The sequence below is a fragment of the Myodes glareolus genome, chromosome 6 (assembly GCF_982192425.1).
Source record: "Myodes glareolus chromosome 6, mMyoGla1.1, whole genome shotgun sequence".
Classification (NCBI taxonomy): Eukaryota; Metazoa; Chordata; class Mammalia; order Rodentia; family Cricetidae; genus Myodes; species Myodes glareolus.
This window is the reverse complement of record NC_142031.1, coordinates 88,682,887-88,704,200: the sequence shown is the minus strand read 5'-3', so window position 1 is coordinate 88,704,200 and position 21,314 is coordinate 88,682,887. Positions and strand designations below refer to the sequence as shown.

Genomic DNA, 21,314 nt, shown 5'->3' with positions numbered 1-21,314 from the left:
GGCAATAATTAGTTATGCTAAAGGCTTATAAATAAGTGATCAATAAATTAAAATAATTTCTGCTAGAAATGTGTTCACTGTGAAAAATTATTAATACTCTGAGATCCTGTCTGAATTATCAACTCCTTCTGCCTTCCCCTAGATCTGAATGTTTACTTGGTCAGACCATGTCTTCTAAAACATGGTTCTAACATGAAACATGTCCCTTTTTCTTTTCTTTTTTTAGAATAACAAAAAATATTTTACTAAAACATAAGATTTACAGAAGTTTTCAGCCTCCTCCCCTTCCTTCCCCTCCTCTCCCTTGTCCCTCTCCTTCTCTCCTTCCCTCCCCATCTTTTCTTCTTCTTCTTCTTCTTCTTCTTCTTCTTCTTCTTCTTCTTCTTCTTCTTCTTCTTCTTCTTCTTCTTCTTCTTCTTCTTCTTCTTCCTCTTCTTCTTCATGGAGGATAGGGCAGAGACTCTACACTTGACAGCAAAGTCACAATGTTATTAGTGAGGGCTGCGATGTTTATTTAATGTTCCCATTTTTGGTTCAGATAATCAAGCTTGTCCATCTACAACACGCTTGGATTTGTTTCCCCATCATGACTTAAGTACAACCCACAGTGAATGAAGGTAGTTATCAGGGTTAGCTGCCAGGGATATGGGTTTTTTTATTTTATTTTTTAGGGGGAAAGTTTTATTTTAATTTTATGGTCTCCTTTCCTTCTCCTCCTCTCATGGAATCTAATTACAGTAGTTCAATGCAGCTAATCATGTTTTTAGAATATGTTCTCTAGCTAACTTTAGACACTGTAGATGTCCCCTTTTCTAATAAATTATTCTTAAACTCCATAATGCCTTTACATTTATGCGGCTATACTTTTGATTTTTGAAATTGTCCCATTTTCAATAAATGCTCGGAAGAGCATCAATTAGTAAAAATTAACAATAACAGCAGCAATAAAAGATCAGAGCTTGGAAAATACATTCCAAAGACTCATTATGAATGAGATCCTGTGTTAGTATCTTTCTGATCTATTTTATATAACATTCCTAATTCGATGGCAGTTGCCTGACTGCCTTTTGAGAGGTGGTACATATAGATCCAGTATTATTAAATATTTACTTAATTTTTCTGTGATGTGACACAATTAACATGTAGTTTGCATAGGAAACATGGTGGAGTATCAAGTGTTGCATGACTCATAACAAAGAAAATACAAACACGATCATTTGTTGTTGGTTGAAACTTACTCCTTTATATTTGACACCTAAAATATTTTAGGTTATCAATGCACACATTTGTCCTAGTTTGTCCTTGAAATTGCACTATCTATAGAGGACAGCAGAAGAGAACATAGGCTTCTCCCCACTTCTCCAATTAAATTGAGTTTAGTTGGTCTCCATGTTCTGAGTTACCTTTTTAAAAAATGATTCCTTAAGGCTTAACTTAGAAATCAACTCCTCCCACAGTGTTGGAGAAGAAAAGTGGGTATGTAGGCATGGCACAGGTAAACATGCTAGATGTGTGCTGAAAGAGGGAACCAGAACCTGTCTGGAGGTGCTTCCTGAAAACCCCAACTCTCACTACCTGAATGTCTGCTTGTACTCCAGGGAGAAGGACAAACTAAAGAAGGCTGTGCAGTGCTTCTTTTATTTTATTTATTTTTTGTTAAGAAGTTTTTAATAAAATATTTTTTCATTTACATAACTATCCCCATTCCCACTCCCTCCTTGCCTCCCGCCCCATCCTTCCTTGGCCCATTTTCCAATCCACTCCTCAGAAAGGGCAAGGCTCCATGGGGAGTCATCAAAATCTGACACTTCACCTTGAGGCAAGACCAAGGTCCTCCCCCAATATTTAGGCTGAGCAAGGTATGTCTTCAAAGAGAATGTGCTCCAAGATGCCAGTTCAAGTGCTAGGGATAAATCTTCGTCCCACCGCCAGTGGCCCCACAGGCTGCCCAAGCCTCAAAGTGAAGGGGCCTAGTTTGGTCCTATGCAGCTTCCCTGGCTATCAGTCCAGAGTCAGTGAGCTCTCAGTAGCTCAGGGAGTTGTTTCTGTGGGTATCACCATCATGGTCCTGAGCCCTTTGCTCGTATTATCACTCTTCCCTCTTTTGGACTGGTCTCAAGTAGCTCATCCCAGTGCTTCGCTATGGATCTCTGCATCTGCTTCCATCAGTTACTGGATGAAGGTTTTGCAATGACAATTAAGGTAGTCACCAGTCTGATTACAGGGGACGGCCAGTTTAGGCATCTTCTCCACTGTTGCTTAGAGTCTTAGTAGGGGTTATCCTTAAGGATTCCTGGGAATTTCCCTAGTGCCATGTTTCATACTAACCCTTTAATAGCACCCTCAATCAAACTATCTCTTTCATTTCTCTCTCTCTCTCTCTCTCTCTCTCTCTCTCTCTCTCTCTCTCTCTCTTTCTCTCTCTCTCTGTCCTTCTCCTTCTTAAACATTCTGTTTCCTCATATTTTCCTCCTCCCTTCCCTCCTTTCCTTCCCTCCTTTCTCCCCCGTTCCATGTGCTTCTTGACCCAGACCAGTTCTCCTCTTGCTGCTCCCCAGAGCAGGGCTCCCGCCTAAGTACCTTTTCAAGGTCCAGTAAATACGCTGATAATTGATTGATAACACCATCTTAATCTGCTATAGGACATTATGGAAAAAACAATTCAGCTAATCCTACGGAAAGAGAATTTATAAAAATAATGACAAGCGAGGTTAAACAGTTTAAAGCCAGCTGACTGCATATCTACGGCTAGGTTTGACATTAACTTTTAGAAAGGAATGAACATTCACATAAGAGTGCTTCTTTAGAAACAAGAGCGGTTGGAGGGTGGAAAACCAGAAAACTAAAGGTCTTTGTTGTCTATGTGTGACTTATGATATGATGAAGTGCCTCTCCTCCCTTTCTTATTGCCAAAAGGAGGACACCTTTAGTAGACGACAAGAAAAGATAATGAAAGAATGAAAATTTAGTTTTCATGCATAAACCTTCCTCCCTCCTTCCACACATGTACTAAGGGAGCTGATGAGGGTGAGTAAAATCCCAAGGACGTGCCATGGCATGGGATTTTGGACATCTGGGTCCCTTAATGCAGCCCATTTGGCCTCTGATTTTATAGCTGTGCAGATGCCCTTAAAACAAGATTGCAATGCTGGTTCACAAGATCACTGTTCGTTGTTTCTCCAGAAAGTGGAATGAGCCTGTTCCCTTTTAACTGTCAAAAGGAAAGTCATACATGACAAGGCACTTTTGATCAAAACCAGCTCTGTGTGTGTATGCACGTGTTTTAAAGTAATATAACCGAAGTCATGGGAGAGAAAAAGAAGAAGAAAACTACTTGATCTGGGCTATTAATTTAATTCATAAAACCTACACGCTCTGAGCTATTAACTTAATTCATAAAAAACTACTTGCTCTGAGCTATTAATTTAATTCAAAATTTTCTACTTCCTACCCAAAGCATCCCTCCTTGAAAGCTCATCTAAGGTCCTTCCTGTGCCACCCTACTTCTATGCACAATTTGCTTTACTGTATTGTCAGGCTTCCCCAGATCATGCAGTGTTGCAGAAATTCTAAGTCCCTAGGCCTCCACTCATGGTGTATTCAGTGAGAGTTGAGAAAGACACAGATGCTTGGTGACATCCATCTGTCTCCAGTGGGTGCCTACATTGCTGTCAGCGATGATGGGCTTGCCAGAAAGAATACACTGTTGGGTTTGGAAGCTGACCTCACAGAGCAGTTATTGTGGTTATGCTAACATGCTATAATAATTACTGGTATTTGTGGAGTGACAGAAACAGCATTGGGTATGGAGTAAGCATTGTCTCGGGCAAGTGTTGTATGGACCTCTGGAAGGTCATAGAGTCATAGGCAGGAAACTGGGGCTTAGAGAACAATACAAGCCTATGCAAGTTGACACATTGTTGGGAATTTACAAGAGAAGCATGATTCTAATGTTTTCTGTCTGTTCACTTTCATTATCAGTAAGACCAGGAAATAATCAACCAGAAAACGCTTTGTGCTTGAAGACGATGACTCGAGTCTTGCAAATCAAAAAGTGAACACATTTGCTTTAAGGTGAGCATGCCACATAGAGTAGGTTAGAATAAGAAACTGAGACTTCACAGCACCGGATGAAAGTACAGTGCAGTTTTCTCCCCAGGATTGTGTGTCTGTGCTCTTTGAATGTCAAGGTTTCTTCTTCCTTCTCTAACATTGGTCACAACTCTGAAGATATCAGAGAAGCTTTTATTTCTTATACCTGAGTACAAATACCGTGGCATATTGTTTGGATGGGATGCTAGACAGATCTTTGGTTTTCCATGGGGCTAAGAGTATTGTGGTGGAGGCCAGAGGGCAGGCAGGAAGCATAAAGTTCAAAGAGCAGGCACCCTCCCCTCTCTCACTTGACTCAGTCTCAGAATATAGGCTCAAAGTTTGAGCTGGATCGTGATCCTTTAAACAGTTCTTGACAACTTTCCGTAGGGTTTCTTGGACTATGTAAAAGGAACAGAAGGTTCGTTGGAAGAATTCTCCCATAGCAACAAGCCCTGAACTTGAGCCATTAAAAGTCTTCTGAATCCCCAAGGAGCCCTCATGATGTCAGTCTATTGAAAACCCACTCCTCAGACTTTAGAGCCACCATGAACGGAGGGAGGCTATCATCCTCACATGAAAATACCCTCCAAACATTTTTAAATGGTGTCATAAAGTCTGTGCTAAACACACACACACACACACACACACACACACACACACACGCACGCACACACACATGCATGGTTTGTTCCTTCAACTGTCTAGAAATTCTCATGAGAATTTTGATGACAGCTATGTGAAACTTTCTTCTCCCAAGAGCCTGGTGAAATTGCATGGGTGCGTGATTTACAGTCAAGGAAAATATGCATTGCCATAGCAATGCCAGTCGCTTGAAACATGCACTCACAGGTTTATGAGGGCAGATGTAATGTGTTTGACTTGAAGGCATAGGACTCAGTGGAGTACAGAGAGATCGGTATTTGTTATTGTTTTAACCTTGCAATGAAGATGGGAATTTTAAATTGAGCTCTATTCCTTCAGATGGTAATAAGCACAGAACAATTTGGTTATGCAGTCTTCAGATCATTTAGTCCTAATTTCATATGCTCTAATTGTTTGTTTGCCTAAATCTAGAATGCATACACCATGTTTCTCTCTATAAATATAAATACATTAATATATTCAAGACTGATTGCAACTCACTGAGTAACTGAGCATTCTAATAAGTTTTGAGAGCCAGGATGGATGTCCTTTAGATGCTTAATGATTCACATACATTTAAAATGCTGTGCATATCCTGAAGAAACAAATTTGAATATAACAGGGTAATAGTTTGAGATGGGAGTGAGAAGGAGCAGTGGATTCATATCTCTGTGTAGGTAATCAGAGATGCCTAAGCATAAAACTAGAAGTGGTAACTTCAAATGTCAACTTGCCTGAGATTTTTCAACTCAAGCAATTAATTACATTTATGACAACAGACAGAAATAATAAGGCACAATGAAGCTCTAGATAGTTTCTAGTTGGGGCATGTGGGCAGAGATGACATTTTAGAGAAATGTATACACACACACACACACACACACACACACACACACACACACACACTGTACCAGATCCATATAAAGATACATACCAATCAGGAATAACAAATAATTGATAGGCAATATTTTCTGAAACTTTAACTGGGAAATTCTGCCATATACTGTACTTCTTGCTGAATTTATATCCATGAAAAAATCGGACTCTCTGAATGTGGCTGACAATGAGGATGGACTGAGAAGCCAATGATAATGACACCGGATTTTGATTCTAATGCATGTACTGGCTTTTTCGGAGGCTAGTCTGTTTGGATGCACACCTTGCTAGACCTGGTTGGGGGTGGGGGCTTGGACTTTCCACAGGGCAGGGCACCCTGACTTCTCTTAGGACTGAAGAGCAAGGGGGAGACGGAGTGGGGGGAGTGGGAGAGAAATGGGAAAATGGGAGGAGGTGGAAATTTTTAATAAATAAATAAATAAACATTAAAAAATAGCACCAAAAAGTTCTTTTTATGTAAAAAGCATAATATTTCTTAATTATTTACGTTCTTTTGAAAAAAATTGCACTTTATATGTGTGTGCACATGTTCATGTGTGCATATATATGTGTGTTCATGTGTGCAGGTGCCAAAGATATTCAGAATGAGCATCAGATCAATTGAAGATGTATTGCAAGTATCTGTGAGCCCAAACCTGTGTTCTAGGAACTGAACTCCATTCCCTTGATAGAGTTGTAACTTCTCTTAATCATTGAGCCATTTCCCAAGCTCTTGTACCTGAGTTTCTAGCATACACAAACTTACAAGTTGGAAATGTATTAGGAAACCATGAAATTCAAGCTCTTAGTTTAGAGTAAAAAAAAATACTTGGATCAAAAATGTAAATTTATCAAGATTACAGAATTTGATAGTAGGTAAATCAAGGCTAGACCCAAGATTTTCCTCCACACAAATTAAAGAATATTTCTCCCTATTATGTACATTAAGAGACAACCTGTTGGTAGCTATGTTAGATTTTGAAATGGATTTCCTTTGTCTCATCCCCATAACCTCCTGGAAAATGTTTTGCCATTAATTTTGGTATTTGACAGTTTAATATGTTTAGCTAATGTATTTTGATTGCTGTTTTCTCTCCAACTGTACTTGTCAGCTATGCCCTATTACTGCTTGCCCTTTTCCTAGATTTGTGACTTTGAGTTATTTGGTTTTGTGACCTATTTATTTAGTTTAACCACTTAAAAAACACCACCAAGAATTTCTTTTCCAAACATTATTGCTTCTAGAAATTCAAGGTTGGGGTAAGACCGAGTTTATCTGTGTGTGCTTTCTCTCCTTTTCAGGTTCTGTCAGTTACTGAAAATATACACTAGTATCATTTGATACAAACTTTAATGACCCCTCCAAAAACTGGACAAGACTAGTTTTCCAAGAGACAATACAAATTTCAAGTCAAAAGTGAGATAGAGTAGGAAACTTTGTAAACGTCTCTCATTGTACATGACAAGTTTGAGCCCACTTCAGACCCATCTGTGATTCCTTCTTACACCCACAGCCACCCTTTGTTCCTGATACTGCTTATCATTTTTGCATAAATTGTCCTACTCACTGTCATCTGATTAGAAAATAAGGAGGCATAATTGGCGAAGGGTAAAGAAAAAATTTCTCTGAGAGTCCATCCTGAGCTTGGACCCTTTCCTTTGGTGTTTTGCATATTTAATATGAGATGCTCTGTTCTGAGTGTTAGGTTTTCTTTCTGTCATAGAAAGAATTTCAAATCACTCCATTTGTTGACCTTTTACATTGTAAGCAGATGTACTAGAGCTTGTATGTGCCTCCCTCTGGTACTAAGACCTGTATTCCTCCCACAGTGTCTTATGACTCAGATAACAATAATACAAAATGACTGTTCTTATAGTGGTGGACAATAGGGGTGATTACATTTGAACAATCATAAAATTGAGCGTGAACTAAGATACAGCTCTAAATTGGTATATTTATTACTTTATTACTTCTTTTATTTTTGAGTTTATCATTCAAATATGACATTCCCCCTTTCCTTTATTTCCTCCAAACCCGCTCAGATAATCATCATTGCTCTTTTCCAAATGTATACCCTTCTTTTTATTAATTGTTGTTACATACATATATGTACATATTCATAAATATATAATTACAACCAGCTCAGTCTATACAGTGTTACTCATATGTATATTCCCAGGGCTAGCCATTTGGTACTGGAGAACTAATTGATGTACTTTTCCCTGGGGAAGACAGTTTCTTCCAGTCTGGCATTCCTTAGATGCCTATAGTTCTTTGTGTAGAGCTGAGGACTTGTGTGCTTCCCCTCCCCTAATCACTTCAACATGTCGACTTCTGTAACTTTTCTTCAGCTCATGACTTCTGTAACTTTTCTTCAGAATGACTCTTAGGCAGTCATTTGGGGATTCTCTACAGGTTAGTATAAAACCAAGTCAACAAATCAAGCATCAAAAATTTAATCTTCATCAATATTTGCTTTGTGACAGACAGGAACTGGTGACCAAGGCTTGCGTGAAATAAGATGAGCTAAATAAGAATATACTCTCAATGAACTTGGCATCTAATGGAAAGGCAGCAAAAATATATGTTGATAACACCAAACATGGTTACAGAGATGGCTTCCAGGTGCAGTGGGAGCACAAAGGGTGAATCTAAATTAGAACTGAATAAGAAGTTGGATATCACAGACAGAATGGTTTTTGTAATGACTTTCAAAGCACAAGCAGAAAAGGCAAGTATATAAGCTCCTTCACAAAGAGCGTATTGACTATGTAAGAAGACAGATATTTGATCCACTCTCACTAGTTTAGTGGTCTGTAAGTACTTTATTGTAGCTAGAACAGAGGATGGTTATAGAGCTTTAGAGAGAAATACACTTAGGTCTGTAACTAGGAATTGATAATATTTGGCATTACTACATTTTCAAGGGCTGTGGTGCTGACTTAATAAACTTGTTGGAGGGCTTGATCAAAATTGAGCATTAGCAAGGTCATTTTAGGAATGCTGTGGACAATGGTTGAGAGTTGACAGGCTCGAGGCAGAATATCTATGCATATTCTATTACAATAATTAATATATAACCATAAAAAGAATGATGATAATAAGTTGTAAAGACATTCTGGAAGGATGGAGTTAAGATTTGGGTGGATGAATTAATACAAGGAAAGGACTTCAAATTGATCTAGTTTCTGGTTAATAAATGATCTACATAAAACCAGTCTTAGACTTACTCATAGAGTATTTTTCTGTATAGTTGTAGCTACAACTCCCTCAGTGTACAAACCAAAGAAATGATAAAAAACACCATGGAAATATGTTCAAAGTAATATTTTCCAACATTAATGTAAGTAGAAATTTGCATTTACAGAAGACATGGGGCCACAAAGAATATCTGAGAGAAAGAAAAACTTGCTGTTTTTTATCACAAGCTGGAGGGTAAAGTTCACACAGGAGTCAAAGGGAACATAAATAGAGATACTAGATTTAAAAATTGTCTTGCTCATTTAATTTCTTAATGGCTTTTCTCATAGTGGAGTGGATAACAACATTGACTTTGGCGTGTGATTTATCCACTTCTAGCATTAATTGTCTATACGGTTTCAGACAGATTTGCACAGTTAGCCCGTCTTGTTTCCTTTTCCTCTTCTGAGAATGGGGACAAACAGTAGAATCCAGTTCTTACCACTGTCATCAGTATTTGATCAGTCAATATATGTAGATCATTAATACAAGTGTCTGACATATGGGACTTCCTGTGAAAGTCAGCTTTCTGTGTAAGCAGTAGTTACAGGAAATTGAGTGTACGTAGGATCCATCCTTCTCACAAACTTTCAGATAATACTAGCAAGAACAGTATTATCACATTAATGACCTTTATGCAATTTTTAAAAATGAATATGTCATTGTTAAGTCAGTATCTACAAGTTGGTGAGAGTCTTCAAGTGTTCTGATGGCAGGCCTTCTCGGCATACTCTCCCCATAGTCTGGGGAGAGCCAGTTGCAAACCATACATATCCTGTATCCAAGTACAACCCTTTGCTTGGTTGTTTGACCAATTCTTGGACCTTACTTCTTTTTGAGAAGGAAAACATTGTCTTCATATTTTAGTTTTCTGTGCCCTTGTTTAAATTCTGTGCCAACGACCATTTCAAAATTGATTTTCTGGTCCACTACTTTTAACTCTGATCTTCCTTCGAGGATAGAGAATCAAGAAACCCTTACTTTGAAGATGGCACAGGCATAAGTTGAAGTCTAAGAGACTTCCACGAAGAACAGGCATTAGATGTTCATGGGAAATGAGAAATGTCTTCTTCCCATCCCAAGATCATGAAAGACTGGGGACTTTTATAGTTATTGAATCAGTGTATTAGAGTTTCTCATTGGATGAAATTTTATTTATCTATATCCATCAATATCTTTTATCTGTCTATCTATCTATCTATCTATCTATCTATCTATCTATCTATCTATCTATCCATCCATCCATCCATCCATCCATCCATCCATCCATCCATCCATCCATCCATCTATCTATCTATCTATCTATCTATCTATCTATCTATCTATCTATCTATCTATCTATCTTTTATCTATCTGTCATCTATCATCTATCTATCTATCTATCTATCTATCTATCTATCTATCTATCTATCTATCTTGTCTATCTGTCATCTGTCTGTCTGTCTGCCTGCCTGCCTGCCTACCTACCTACCTACTTATCCATTTATATCTGTCTATCTTCTATCTATCTATCTATCTATCTATCTATCTATCTATCTATCTATCTATCTATCTATCATCTATCTATTATCTATCTACCTATCATGTTTTCACTGTCTTATTTATCTATGCATATAACTCAAAAATCACATTATACCCATATTGAACACACAATTTACTATATTTATTTGTCAATTAATTAAAAAATATATAGTTTGGAATTCTCCATACCACAGAATTATCTGCCCAACAAGTTAAGTAAAATTTCTGGTTCAGACATCAGAGTCATCAACTTTCTCATGTCCAGTTTCACATAAGGCTCAAAAAATAAAAAAAATATAAATATTACTTAGGGAAACATGAATTGAAGTAAAGAACACTAAGGCAGATAATAGTAAAGCAAATTAATTATGTAAAATACCTAAAAATTCACTCAATAAAGAATCAATTTACTATTATTATTACTATTTTGTACTTTCATAAAATTATTTATTCAAGTGATTAATATTTGAAAATACAGTATTTGGTGGAAGAGTTTAAAGTTATTTTTATTAGCTACTGTTCTTTAAACACCCACTCAACACACATTTGTACTTTTTAGTCAAGGAAAACATATGTTCCGACTTGCCTGGGACATTCCCAGCTCACTGATGTCAATACCTTATTAGAAATACTCCCCTTTTGCTCTCAAAAACTCTCTATTCAACTGCGTAATATCCAAAAACCAATAAATTATATACTTTATTTAAAAAGAAGCCTCTTTATTCTCATGAGCAACTACATAGATGCCCATACTGTGCGTATTTATCTATTTTCGTCTTGCCTTTTGCACTCTAGTACTCTTACTGGCCTCACGATTTTTAAGATGCAAATTATATCCTTTCATTTCTCAGCTAATAACCCTCCAGGGATCACCTAACATCCTCAGCATGAACACCAGATGGATTCTGTAAAGTCCATGATGGCTGCTGCTCTGGTGTTACCTTTAGGTCACTTCTACTTCACATTCCGCCTCACTGAGCCCCTACCTGGTCCTGAGTGGACCACAGATGTATTCCTCCCTCTGCACTTTCACATTCTCTGTTTCTCACTTTTTTTTCTGGAAATAAATTCAAATAGTCATATCATTTGTTTCCTCATTTAATTTAGTTTTCCAGTTAAATTTTATTTCTTCTGGCTTCCCTGTTTAAGATAACTTCCCATTTATACTTCTGAAATCCTCCACATTATCGATTGCCTTTTTCTTTGGCTTGAATATTGCTTGAATTATGTTTATCATACATCAATTACCTTAGTACTCAGATGCTTTATATATTAGGATAAATTAATATACTCTAAGTATAACATTTATACTATTTTAGTTCTTCAACACAAATTAGAAAATTAGGTATACTACACACTTTTGCTCACTTTAGAAGACTGATATTTTTAAATAACATTGCAAGTTACCATATTGCCTCCTAGATAATTTGATTGGCAAACACTTGCTTTTGACATATGTGTGCACACTTTTGATGAATATGGATGCAGGGTATCTACTTCACTTTGGCAAAGAAGGTGTAATAGAGTCAGAGACTCTTAGAAGCTGAGCATTTCTAGAAATTTCCCAGTATAGCTCCTAGCCAGACAAGAGAATACATGAAGGAAGAGGAATATTTCAAATTCAAGTGCATTAATTGGTAGAGGAACATCCATCATGGCTCAAGCTTCACTATATCCTTCTGTGGTTGCCATTTCACATGTAGCTGCAATTTCAGTGCTCAGTACCCTCTCATCCAACACACGTGTGGAGCTTGAGTGAAGGTTAACAGTAAGAATGTGCCTCTCTCATATGGACAGTGTACCCATGTTTCAACAGCGATACTGTTGCGAAAAGAAAGTAAGCAAACAGAAAACACCTATTATTTCACTCTGCTCTACCATTTCCCCTAAAGCAAGATCTTAGTACAAGGCATCAGCGTTGCTTGTAGTATCCCTAAGCATTCCCCAAATTTCACTCTCAGAATAAAGTGCCTCATTTCCTAGCATCCCTAATGAGATTCTGTATTTTTTTTTTGACTTGGTCCAGGCCATTGAATATAGACAAAGAAGGCAAAGGAAATATAATTCTAGAGATGAACTCTGCTCTATTGAACTTATAGTCACTTTGAAACTTCATTTTGAAATCATCTATAGGGTTTACATCCCCAGCCTAAGTCCCCTGGCATCACAGTGTTCATCTGACCTGCACACAAGAGTACAACCCAGTGTGCACCAAAGTATTTTCTAAGACTCATAATACAAACCACGTATTCTATGGTGATGTTATAGTACAGCCCCTTTGAATGTTAGTGTGGTGATTTCTCAGAAAATTAGGAAACAACCTTCCTCAAGACCCAGTAATATCACTTTTGGATATATATCCAAAGGATACTCAATATTGCCGCAAGGACATGTTTTCAACTATGTTCATAGCAGTATTGTTTGTCATATCCAGAACCTGGAAACAATATAAACACCCCTTGACCAAAGAATGGATAAGGAAAATGTGGTACATTTACACAATGGAGTACTACACAGCAGAAAAAATTAACGACATCATGAATTTTGCAGGCAAATGGATGGAGCTAGAAAACATCATTTTGAGTGAGGTAACCCAGACCCAGAAAGGCAATGATCACATGTACTCACTCATAAGTGGTTTTTAAACATAAAGTAAAGGAAATCAGCCCATAAATCATAACAATGAGGACACTAAGAGAGATATACATAGATCTAATCTACATGGGAAACAGAAAAAGACAAGATCTCCTGAGTACATTGGTAGCATGGGAATGACTGGGAGGGGAATCTTGCTTAAGACAGGTCTTTCTGTATTCACTTCTGTGTTCTCCAGACAACTTGCGCAGGAACTTCTGGGGATTCTAAGGCTTCTTTCTTCCTCCATTCCCATCTCTCCCTTGTAACACTGAGATTACAGATGCAAACTAGGTACCTGACTTTTCACGGGTTCCATGAAGTTATGTTCTTGTGACTGTGTAGTCAGTGTTTTTAATCTACCAACCCTTCAATGTTTGTAATTGCTCAGAAAGTTATATCTTTTTTTAATAACTCTGTTGTTTACTGTTAATCTGGTACCAGTTCCAGATGATTTTTTTAAATGAAGCTTATTCAGGTCTATAGACACCTAGGGGTTGAAAGTATTCTGTTATTTGTGTCTATATTATTTCCTGTCTCCTATTTCTACTGTTGGTTTCATAATATATCTTTCTCTCAAAGTAAAAGAGTACTTAAGTTAACAATAGCAAAGCTGTCTTTGGGGGAAACAATAGAGCAAGTGATCCCAAATCTGTGGTGAGGAAATACAGGAGTGTTAGAAAGTAGACTGGCCTCTGTCCTCTGCGTCTGCATGACAAACTGGGAGGAGAAAAGACATAAGTTTTCATTACACTCTTCTAGGAAAAAAACCTGGCCAATTTTTTTGCTGCATTAGTTAAAATACATTTCATCATGATTTTTATTAAACCAAATCCATGGCTCAAAATATTGATGCATATTTTATTTTAAATTCCCAGAGGTTCTTAGCTCATAAGTGTAATCTAAAATGTAAGTTGAACATGAAGTGGATTTCTTGTTCTTGGTTTTAGATTTTTGAATTAGAATTTAAATGGGATTTAAACACGTATGGGAGAATTACAATACTTCCATTTAAAGATTCTTATCTCATTTTTGCCCAAATCCCCATGCTCTATGACATTGAAGAGTGATGGAAAGGGTGATTAGAATCCCCTACAATGCACTCAAATGTGAGCAATATGACAGGTGTGGCAAGGATGGAAATGAAGTCACAAAGAAATGGTTTGGCTCCTCTGAAGAATGTCCATGTGACAATCTGAAAGCATTAATTTTCAAAGAGCAATTAATATATCTTCTTAATTAGCTGACACTTTCAAGAGGCATTTCAAATGATTAGGTTATTAAACATATGAAATTAAATAAATGTAATCCTAAATAATAACGTCATTTTGTTCTTCCCACTTGATGGTCCTTACTGACGACTTTTCACACATTAAATTAATTTATTCTTACTTTGTATGGCTAAGAAAGAAATATTGCGCAAAGAAATACAGAAGCTAAGTACAAGTTTCCAATTCTGCCTTATTAGTTTCCCACATGACTTTGGTCACATTATTTAATCATCGTGGCATTGGCATCACCACCTACAATGATTATCTCATAGTGTATTTGTCAGGAGTACTTGCCATTTACTGAGGATTGGCATCAGAAAATAATAAAGATTCAATAGTTATTGAGATAGATTTTAGTGGCTGATCCCCAACATTTTTGCCAGCTGCATATCTGGCATTTAAACATGAATTTGTCTGAACATGAACTGAGGCTTTCAACACAGAAAATGCTTTCAATTCACAGAATGTATTTTATGTGTGTGAATAACGCACGAGTAAAAGTAGTTGGGATGTACAGATAGTTCAATAAAATTATGCTTCTTGATGTTAAATTCAATGACTTGCTATTGCGAGTGTCACATACTTTTATTTCTTGTAAGACTGCATCCTGTCTCTCAAAGGCTGGGTTCTGCTAGACAAAAAGACTGACGTCACGATATTGTCTCTTGTCATTGTTATAATCCCTAGTAACACTTCATTGGATCCTTCTGTCTCATTTTTCCCCAAAACACACCATTCATCAAATTATTTATGAAACTGATTGTTCTTGGATTCTTTGCCATAAACCTATGACTTTATTTTATACTATTTTTATGTTTTCTAATAGTGATACACGTAGACTATGGGGAGAGAGCTCAGTAGTTAGGAACACATTTTGCTCTTACAGGGTAACTGGCCTCTGTGGGTACTGCACACATGATACATAACCAAACACATAGGTAAAACAAATATACACATACAAATAAAAACCAATAAAATAAAACATTCATAATTACATAGTTATCTGTGATTAATCTTGATGCTGGAAGCAGTAGAGTCCAGGCCCACCTTGGTAGGCTTCAGAGTAGAAGGAGAATTCAAAGCTCTTTATGTTGAATCTTCTTGTCTTATTGACCAGAGTCATAAGACAAATCATCCCAGTGTGATGAGTCTTTTCAGAAACTTAAGGAAGTCGTTTATACACTCCTAGAAATGTACCCACTCTCCTCTCAGCACATTGAGTGATCAGAAAAAGAATGAGACTTGGGAGAAGCCCAAACAATTTCTAAAAATGATATCATAACCAATGGGTTATTGTAAGAAACTGTTTGTATTTTGCCATCCTGTCCTTCAACGATGGTTGTGATTTCACAGAAAGTAGAGAATCATAGTGACTGAACTCACTGTTCATATTACATAGTCACCAACATGCTAAAGAGCCAGGCTGAAGCTCACACAATTGGACATGAAGCACCCTTAGCCCTCAGTATTCTGACAACTGTTCCTTCTCAGACCTGCCCTGTGCTCTTCCTGTCCCCATCTCCTTAATACTGGCATTACACATGCAGGGCACTGTGACACGAAGCTAAAAGCAGGTTTTGGAGACTGAACTCCAACTTCCACGCTTATAATCCCTTTACCCACCAAGCTACACGTACAGCCCTAAAGTGAGGTTTATATTTATACATCTTGATGTATTTTGTTTTGTGATAAATTAATATTAATATAGTTTCTGCATACAATTATACATATGCTCTCTCCAGAGTTCTTGATCTCTATTAGAAAGATAAAAGGCAAAATGGCATAATCTTTCATTAAAGAGAATCTGCCCACTGCTTTGAAAATTATTGCTATCAGAAGTAACATCCTCATTCAGGTTGGCTTTGTGTAGGTTTGTTAAATGAAATGAAATTTCATTTAGCAGTCACAGTTAAGAATCATAACGTCAATATGCGTAGTTTGATATTTTTAATAATTGTGGCTAGAGTTCACACAGGATTTGGGCTAAAGAATATGAAATGTCTTAAATATCCTCATCATTTCCATTTATAGAAAAGCTTTTATTTACATCTGCTGAAGGTGTAACAGAAACTTCTCATCAGCAAAGATTGTACCGGTTATCTTTTCTCCCTCCCTCTGTCTGTGCCTCCATGCTTCCTTCCCTCTCTCGTATATTACTATGTAGCCCGAAATGTCCTCAAGCTCCCTACCTCACCAGTATCGGGATTTTCAAACATTTATTGGGAACCCGAGCCTTTATTATTATTATTTTATAATCTTCAGTTGTACACATGTCATTCCTCTTGTTACAACGAACTAGACTATCATGTTTTTATTGCAAGAGAAACTGGTTCTTAGTCTTGTCTACATGCTGCAGTTTTCTGGGGTGGGTTCAGAAACTGAGCTACCCTAGTCTGGTCCTCAGCAGGGCATTCAGTTTATCAGGGGGCCGTGGAGACTCACCTCTGAGGACCCTAATGTGCAGACAGAGTTGAGAACTGGGATTCAGTCAGGAGCAGTAAGTGGGGGAATAAAGACAGTTCTTACTAATCATTGTAAGTGCTACCTGAGTTGGTCTCCCTTTTACTATTTGTGTAGTTTAACAATATCTTGAATAATGTCCTGATGCACAATTTTCTTCTAATACCTGTCCACAAGAGAGTATGTACTTTAACCACTGGGCAGCTCACTTATGACCCAGGAGTCGAGGGAATTTCCACTGTCATTTATTGATCTGCAGAAACACGTCTCTGGTCTTCAAATTCATCCCCAGTAGGTTGTTCCTCTAATCTTATGCTTTTTGTATTTATTTTAATGTTCTTGAGATTTTTGGTGTTCTGCCTGGAACTAATGTGTCAAGTCTAATCACTTAAGCCAATAGAGTTGTTTGGGGGGTTTTATTTATAATTATAATTACTATTATTATTATTATTATTTAAAATAGCCAATGGATAAGCTTTCCTATGGACCAAATTGTTCATATTTCCAGAAAAGGAAGTACTTACCCTTCTCCTCCTACAAACTCTTTTCATATACAAGAATATTATTCCCTTCAAACTTCCTGAAGCACTTTCTCTTTCTAACATTATACCATAATAAATCACAAGAGAGCACAATGTACTCTCTGTGGCTCTAAAATGGAGACAGAAATATTAAAGCTGTGTGTGTGCTCTCTGAACATAAGCTGAAATTTCTCTGTACTTAGTCACCATGAACAGGCCTCAGACTTCAGGTTACTCTAACTTACATCATTAAATCAATTCCATTCTCACACAGAACATTTTAGTTCTTCCAAAGCAAGATCTTAGAATCAATATTCTACATGCATAGTCACGTCTCCAAGTTTAGGAAGTCATGAGTCACCTGTGTTCTATTATCCTCTTTGAATTAGGGCTTCTACTGCTGGGATGAAACGGCGTGATAAAAAAGAGAACTTGAGGAATAAAGGATTTATTTCATCTTAAACCTCTCAGGCCACATTTCATCATTTAGTGAAATCAGGGTAAGACCTCAAGGTAGGAGCCTGGAGTCAGGAACTGAGAAGTCATGGAGGAACACTGCTTACTGACTTGTTCCCCCACGCTTGCTCAAGAAAATGCACTACAGAGTTGCCAAAAGACAATCCGATGAAGATATTTTCTCAATTGAGGTTCCTGTTAGATGACTTTAGCTCTAGTCAAGTTTGCAAATAGGCAACCGGAGTACTCTAACTGAATTTTTCTCTTGGGTTGAGCATCACCCTGAGGGGGAGATGTCTTGGGCACCTTAGGTGAAGTTGGAGGGAAGTAGCTGCATGTGGAGATGACCAGCCTAAATGCTACAAATGTATGAAACTTCAAAGAATAATCCATATATAATAATGTATATTTTAAAAAGAAGTCATAAAGAAGTAGGATAAGAATTTTGCTGTCATTAATTTTATCCATAAATGTTAATCTACTATACATAAGAATAGCAGCCATTATTTATATTACTTGTATTAATTTATTGAATTTATTTGTTAGAGGGGAAAAACAAACAAAAAGCACAAAAGAAACGCATAGAACCAAGAGTAGACATTTCACATGAGGAGTACAAATTTGAAATGTACTTGGCAGTATGCAAATGAGAGAAAAGTAGCCAACGACATGTATGCGTTGCATCTGCTCACAAATCCTGGTGGTATCCTTTCTATGAACATTTTACATAGTGAGAACTGCGGATGCTCCTGCTGTGTCTTAGCTTTGGTGAAGCCGGCTGGTATGCAATGTTTAATTAAGTAGTTTAGAGTCACTCTTTTGTACTTTTCTAGGCCTGTTCCACTTTAGCTAAAGTTATGACAGCTTTGCTCTGTTAGTTTAGAATAAAGAATTTACAATCGCTCTCATTACCCCTCCCTCTTCCCTCCCTCCCCTTTCTGCTCTCCTCCTCTACTCTTCTTTTTTCTCTCTCCTCTCTTTTCTCTCTTTCAGAATATTAGCATTTTTAGTGAAGTAGAAATATACTGTACTGTGTTATAAATTGAATATATTACCAATGTAAATGGGTAGATTAAGTAATAGTTCAATGTAAAATCCATCTTCTAGTTTTGTGAGTATCATGGTAATGGTATTGTGTTATTGAAACAGAAGTGTATCTTCCCCTTTTCTGTCTTTTTTGTTTGTTTAAGTGAAGCAGAGCACACACAGCTTAGAAAGTACTTTGCACACTTCTGCTATGTTTGTCTAACTTTCCCCCCAGAAATCTAATGTATCCAGAGAACAACTCCATGCTCAGCATTGTAAACCACACTTATTTATTCATTATTTCCCTTGTCATAATTATCATCAGAGAAGAAAAAAATCACACTAAATATTTCTCCTTTTTCCAAACATGTTATGTCACATAATTGAAAACTAAACCTAATGAGGGAGTTAGTTCAAATCTGACTTTAATCATGCACACATTTCCCTTAACAAGGTAAATTCCAAGTCTGATTTCATCAATCTTTGTATGAATTACTTTAGTTTAATCTTGGCAAAAAACATGTTTTGTTTTTTTTTTCAAGTATAGCCCATACTTTGCCCCCTTAACTTTCAGGAGTGTTTTGTAGACACAGACTTTGCTCTAGTCCTAACTTTAATAGAACACCTTCATTTAGTAACTACAATTTGGTAATTATCTGAAACGTCATTTTAGAATGCAATGATTGGATGGTTAACCTGTGTTCCAGAAAACAAAGGAGTCTCATAGATACTGGTATTGTTACTCTTGTCTTCCTGCCCATGCTTTGGTTTTTTTTTTTTTTACTCCTGATTTGAAGCCTTTCCTATTTCTATTTTTTACTCCTGATTTGAAGCCCACTATTTCCAAAACAAAACTAATGAAAAAATAATGATAATATATAGAGGTATTTCCTTTCTAGTCCTTAAGTTTTTGGACCTCAAAAAGAAAGAGAGAAGAAAAAAATTGCCAAAAGTACTCAGAAAAATCAAGGACATAAAACTAGTTTTAGCTACTTCAATTTACACAGGACATGTTTATAAAGAAAAAAAAACCCACAAAATCTTTGAACAGGATGTGATCAGTCTCTGAGCTTCCACGAAACAGCAAAACTGACTTCAGCTGCTAAAAATATTAATATCTTTTTACCAACCTTCTCTTGTGAATCTAAGAGGAGCTAGCCACACACGTGAGCTTTTGCTAGCTTCCAAAGAACATGCAAGAAAAATGACACATCCCACCTACCCTACCCTAAACCACACAGTGTATCAGAGCCTCATGAGATGTTTTAGCCCATTCCAAAACTTGCTGGAAAAATCAAGGAAGAACCATGTTTACACAAGCCTGAATGGTGAGTGACCGGAAAAAAAAGAGGTTCAATTTGCTAGCCAATCTGTGTTGTCACATCCCATTGGTAGGTAAACTGTCCTTCCTGGTGAAGGACTATTGTTAAATACATCAGTCATCAACCTCAACCAAATTTCAATCTCTATATTTTTTTTCCAAAAGTTTTGACACCATCACTCAAGAATATCAAGGGCTCAGGCGGGAATAACAGCATATCATCTCGTTTATAAATTCATAAAAGGTTTGCACCTACCTTCGTCAAGCCTTCTCTGTCTGCATGGGCTGTATGCAAAATCCACCAGCTCTGATGACTGCTCCAGATTGACCAGAAAGAAAGGACTTGGGATGCTTGTCCTTAGTGTCTCTAAGCGTGGCTGCATAGCTGGCTCCCAGCTTATCTGTGCCTTTCGGCTTTCACTTCCATACATGGACCTGTTCCCAACAGTAACTCCAAGCTGTCGAAAAGCTATCTGGCAGCTCTCAGCCTCATCCAACACATGGGTGATAAAAATACACATATAGACATCCTTCCAGCCAGCCCGTTTCCCACCCACAATCCTGCCACTACACACTCTTACAAATACACTCTAGATTGGCAGTCTTATTCTCCAGATTTTGGCATATAATCAATTTTCACCTGATTCACACACAAAACTTGCAGGATGTGAGCTTGTTTAACTCTGGTTTCTTACCAGACTCTTCATTCTTAGAGGCTTAATAATAATATGCTAATGGGACCCGAGAGACACTGAGTGAATGAATGAGTGAGTGTCCTAATGGACATTGCCCTCCACCCTACTGCATATGAATTAATGGATCTATATGAGATATTTCTTCAACTGGAAAAGATTCTTAACCCTCTGAGTGACTCGCCTTAAAGGAAAAAGGTAGCAGAAGGTCAAAGTTGTCAAAATCTCTCTGACAAGTTCTTATTTAAACAGTGTTGTATTAGGCTATTGTGGCAGTCCTATTAAGCTGGTAACACTTGATTGAGAAAATGAGATTTATAAAATGCTTTTTTGCTCTTAAAAACATACACTTAAGTGGATAAGAATTGTTAAGCTTGTTCATTGTCAATATAAAAGTTTCTGTGATTTATAACTGGCTTAATCCTTAAGCAGGGAATAAACCTTGTCCTGAAGAGTAGGGAGTGTCCTTTTAGTGGCATGTAGACTAAGCCTTCCAGTTTTGTTTATTCTTTGATTATTTGCAATTTAGATTTTTACATTTTGGATTTTGTTTTCAAA

The 21,314-nt window shown here is 37.2% G+C and overlaps 1 protein-coding gene across 12 annotated transcripts in view; it reads right to left on the bottom strand.

Annotated features, from left to right (window-relative positions):
* Positions 1-20,474, bottom strand: part of Slc8a1 (solute carrier family 8 member A1) — a 359,154-nt gene extending 338,680 nt beyond the window's left edge. For all 12 annotated transcript variants that reach the window (XM_048416272.3, XM_048416273.3, XM_048416279.3 and 9 more), the window contains exon 1: positions 20,321-20,474. The gene's annotated coding sequence lies outside the window, so the exon portion shown is untranslated. The remainder of the gene's footprint in view (positions 1-20,320) is intronic.
* Positions 20,475-21,314: the final 840 nt, after the last annotated feature.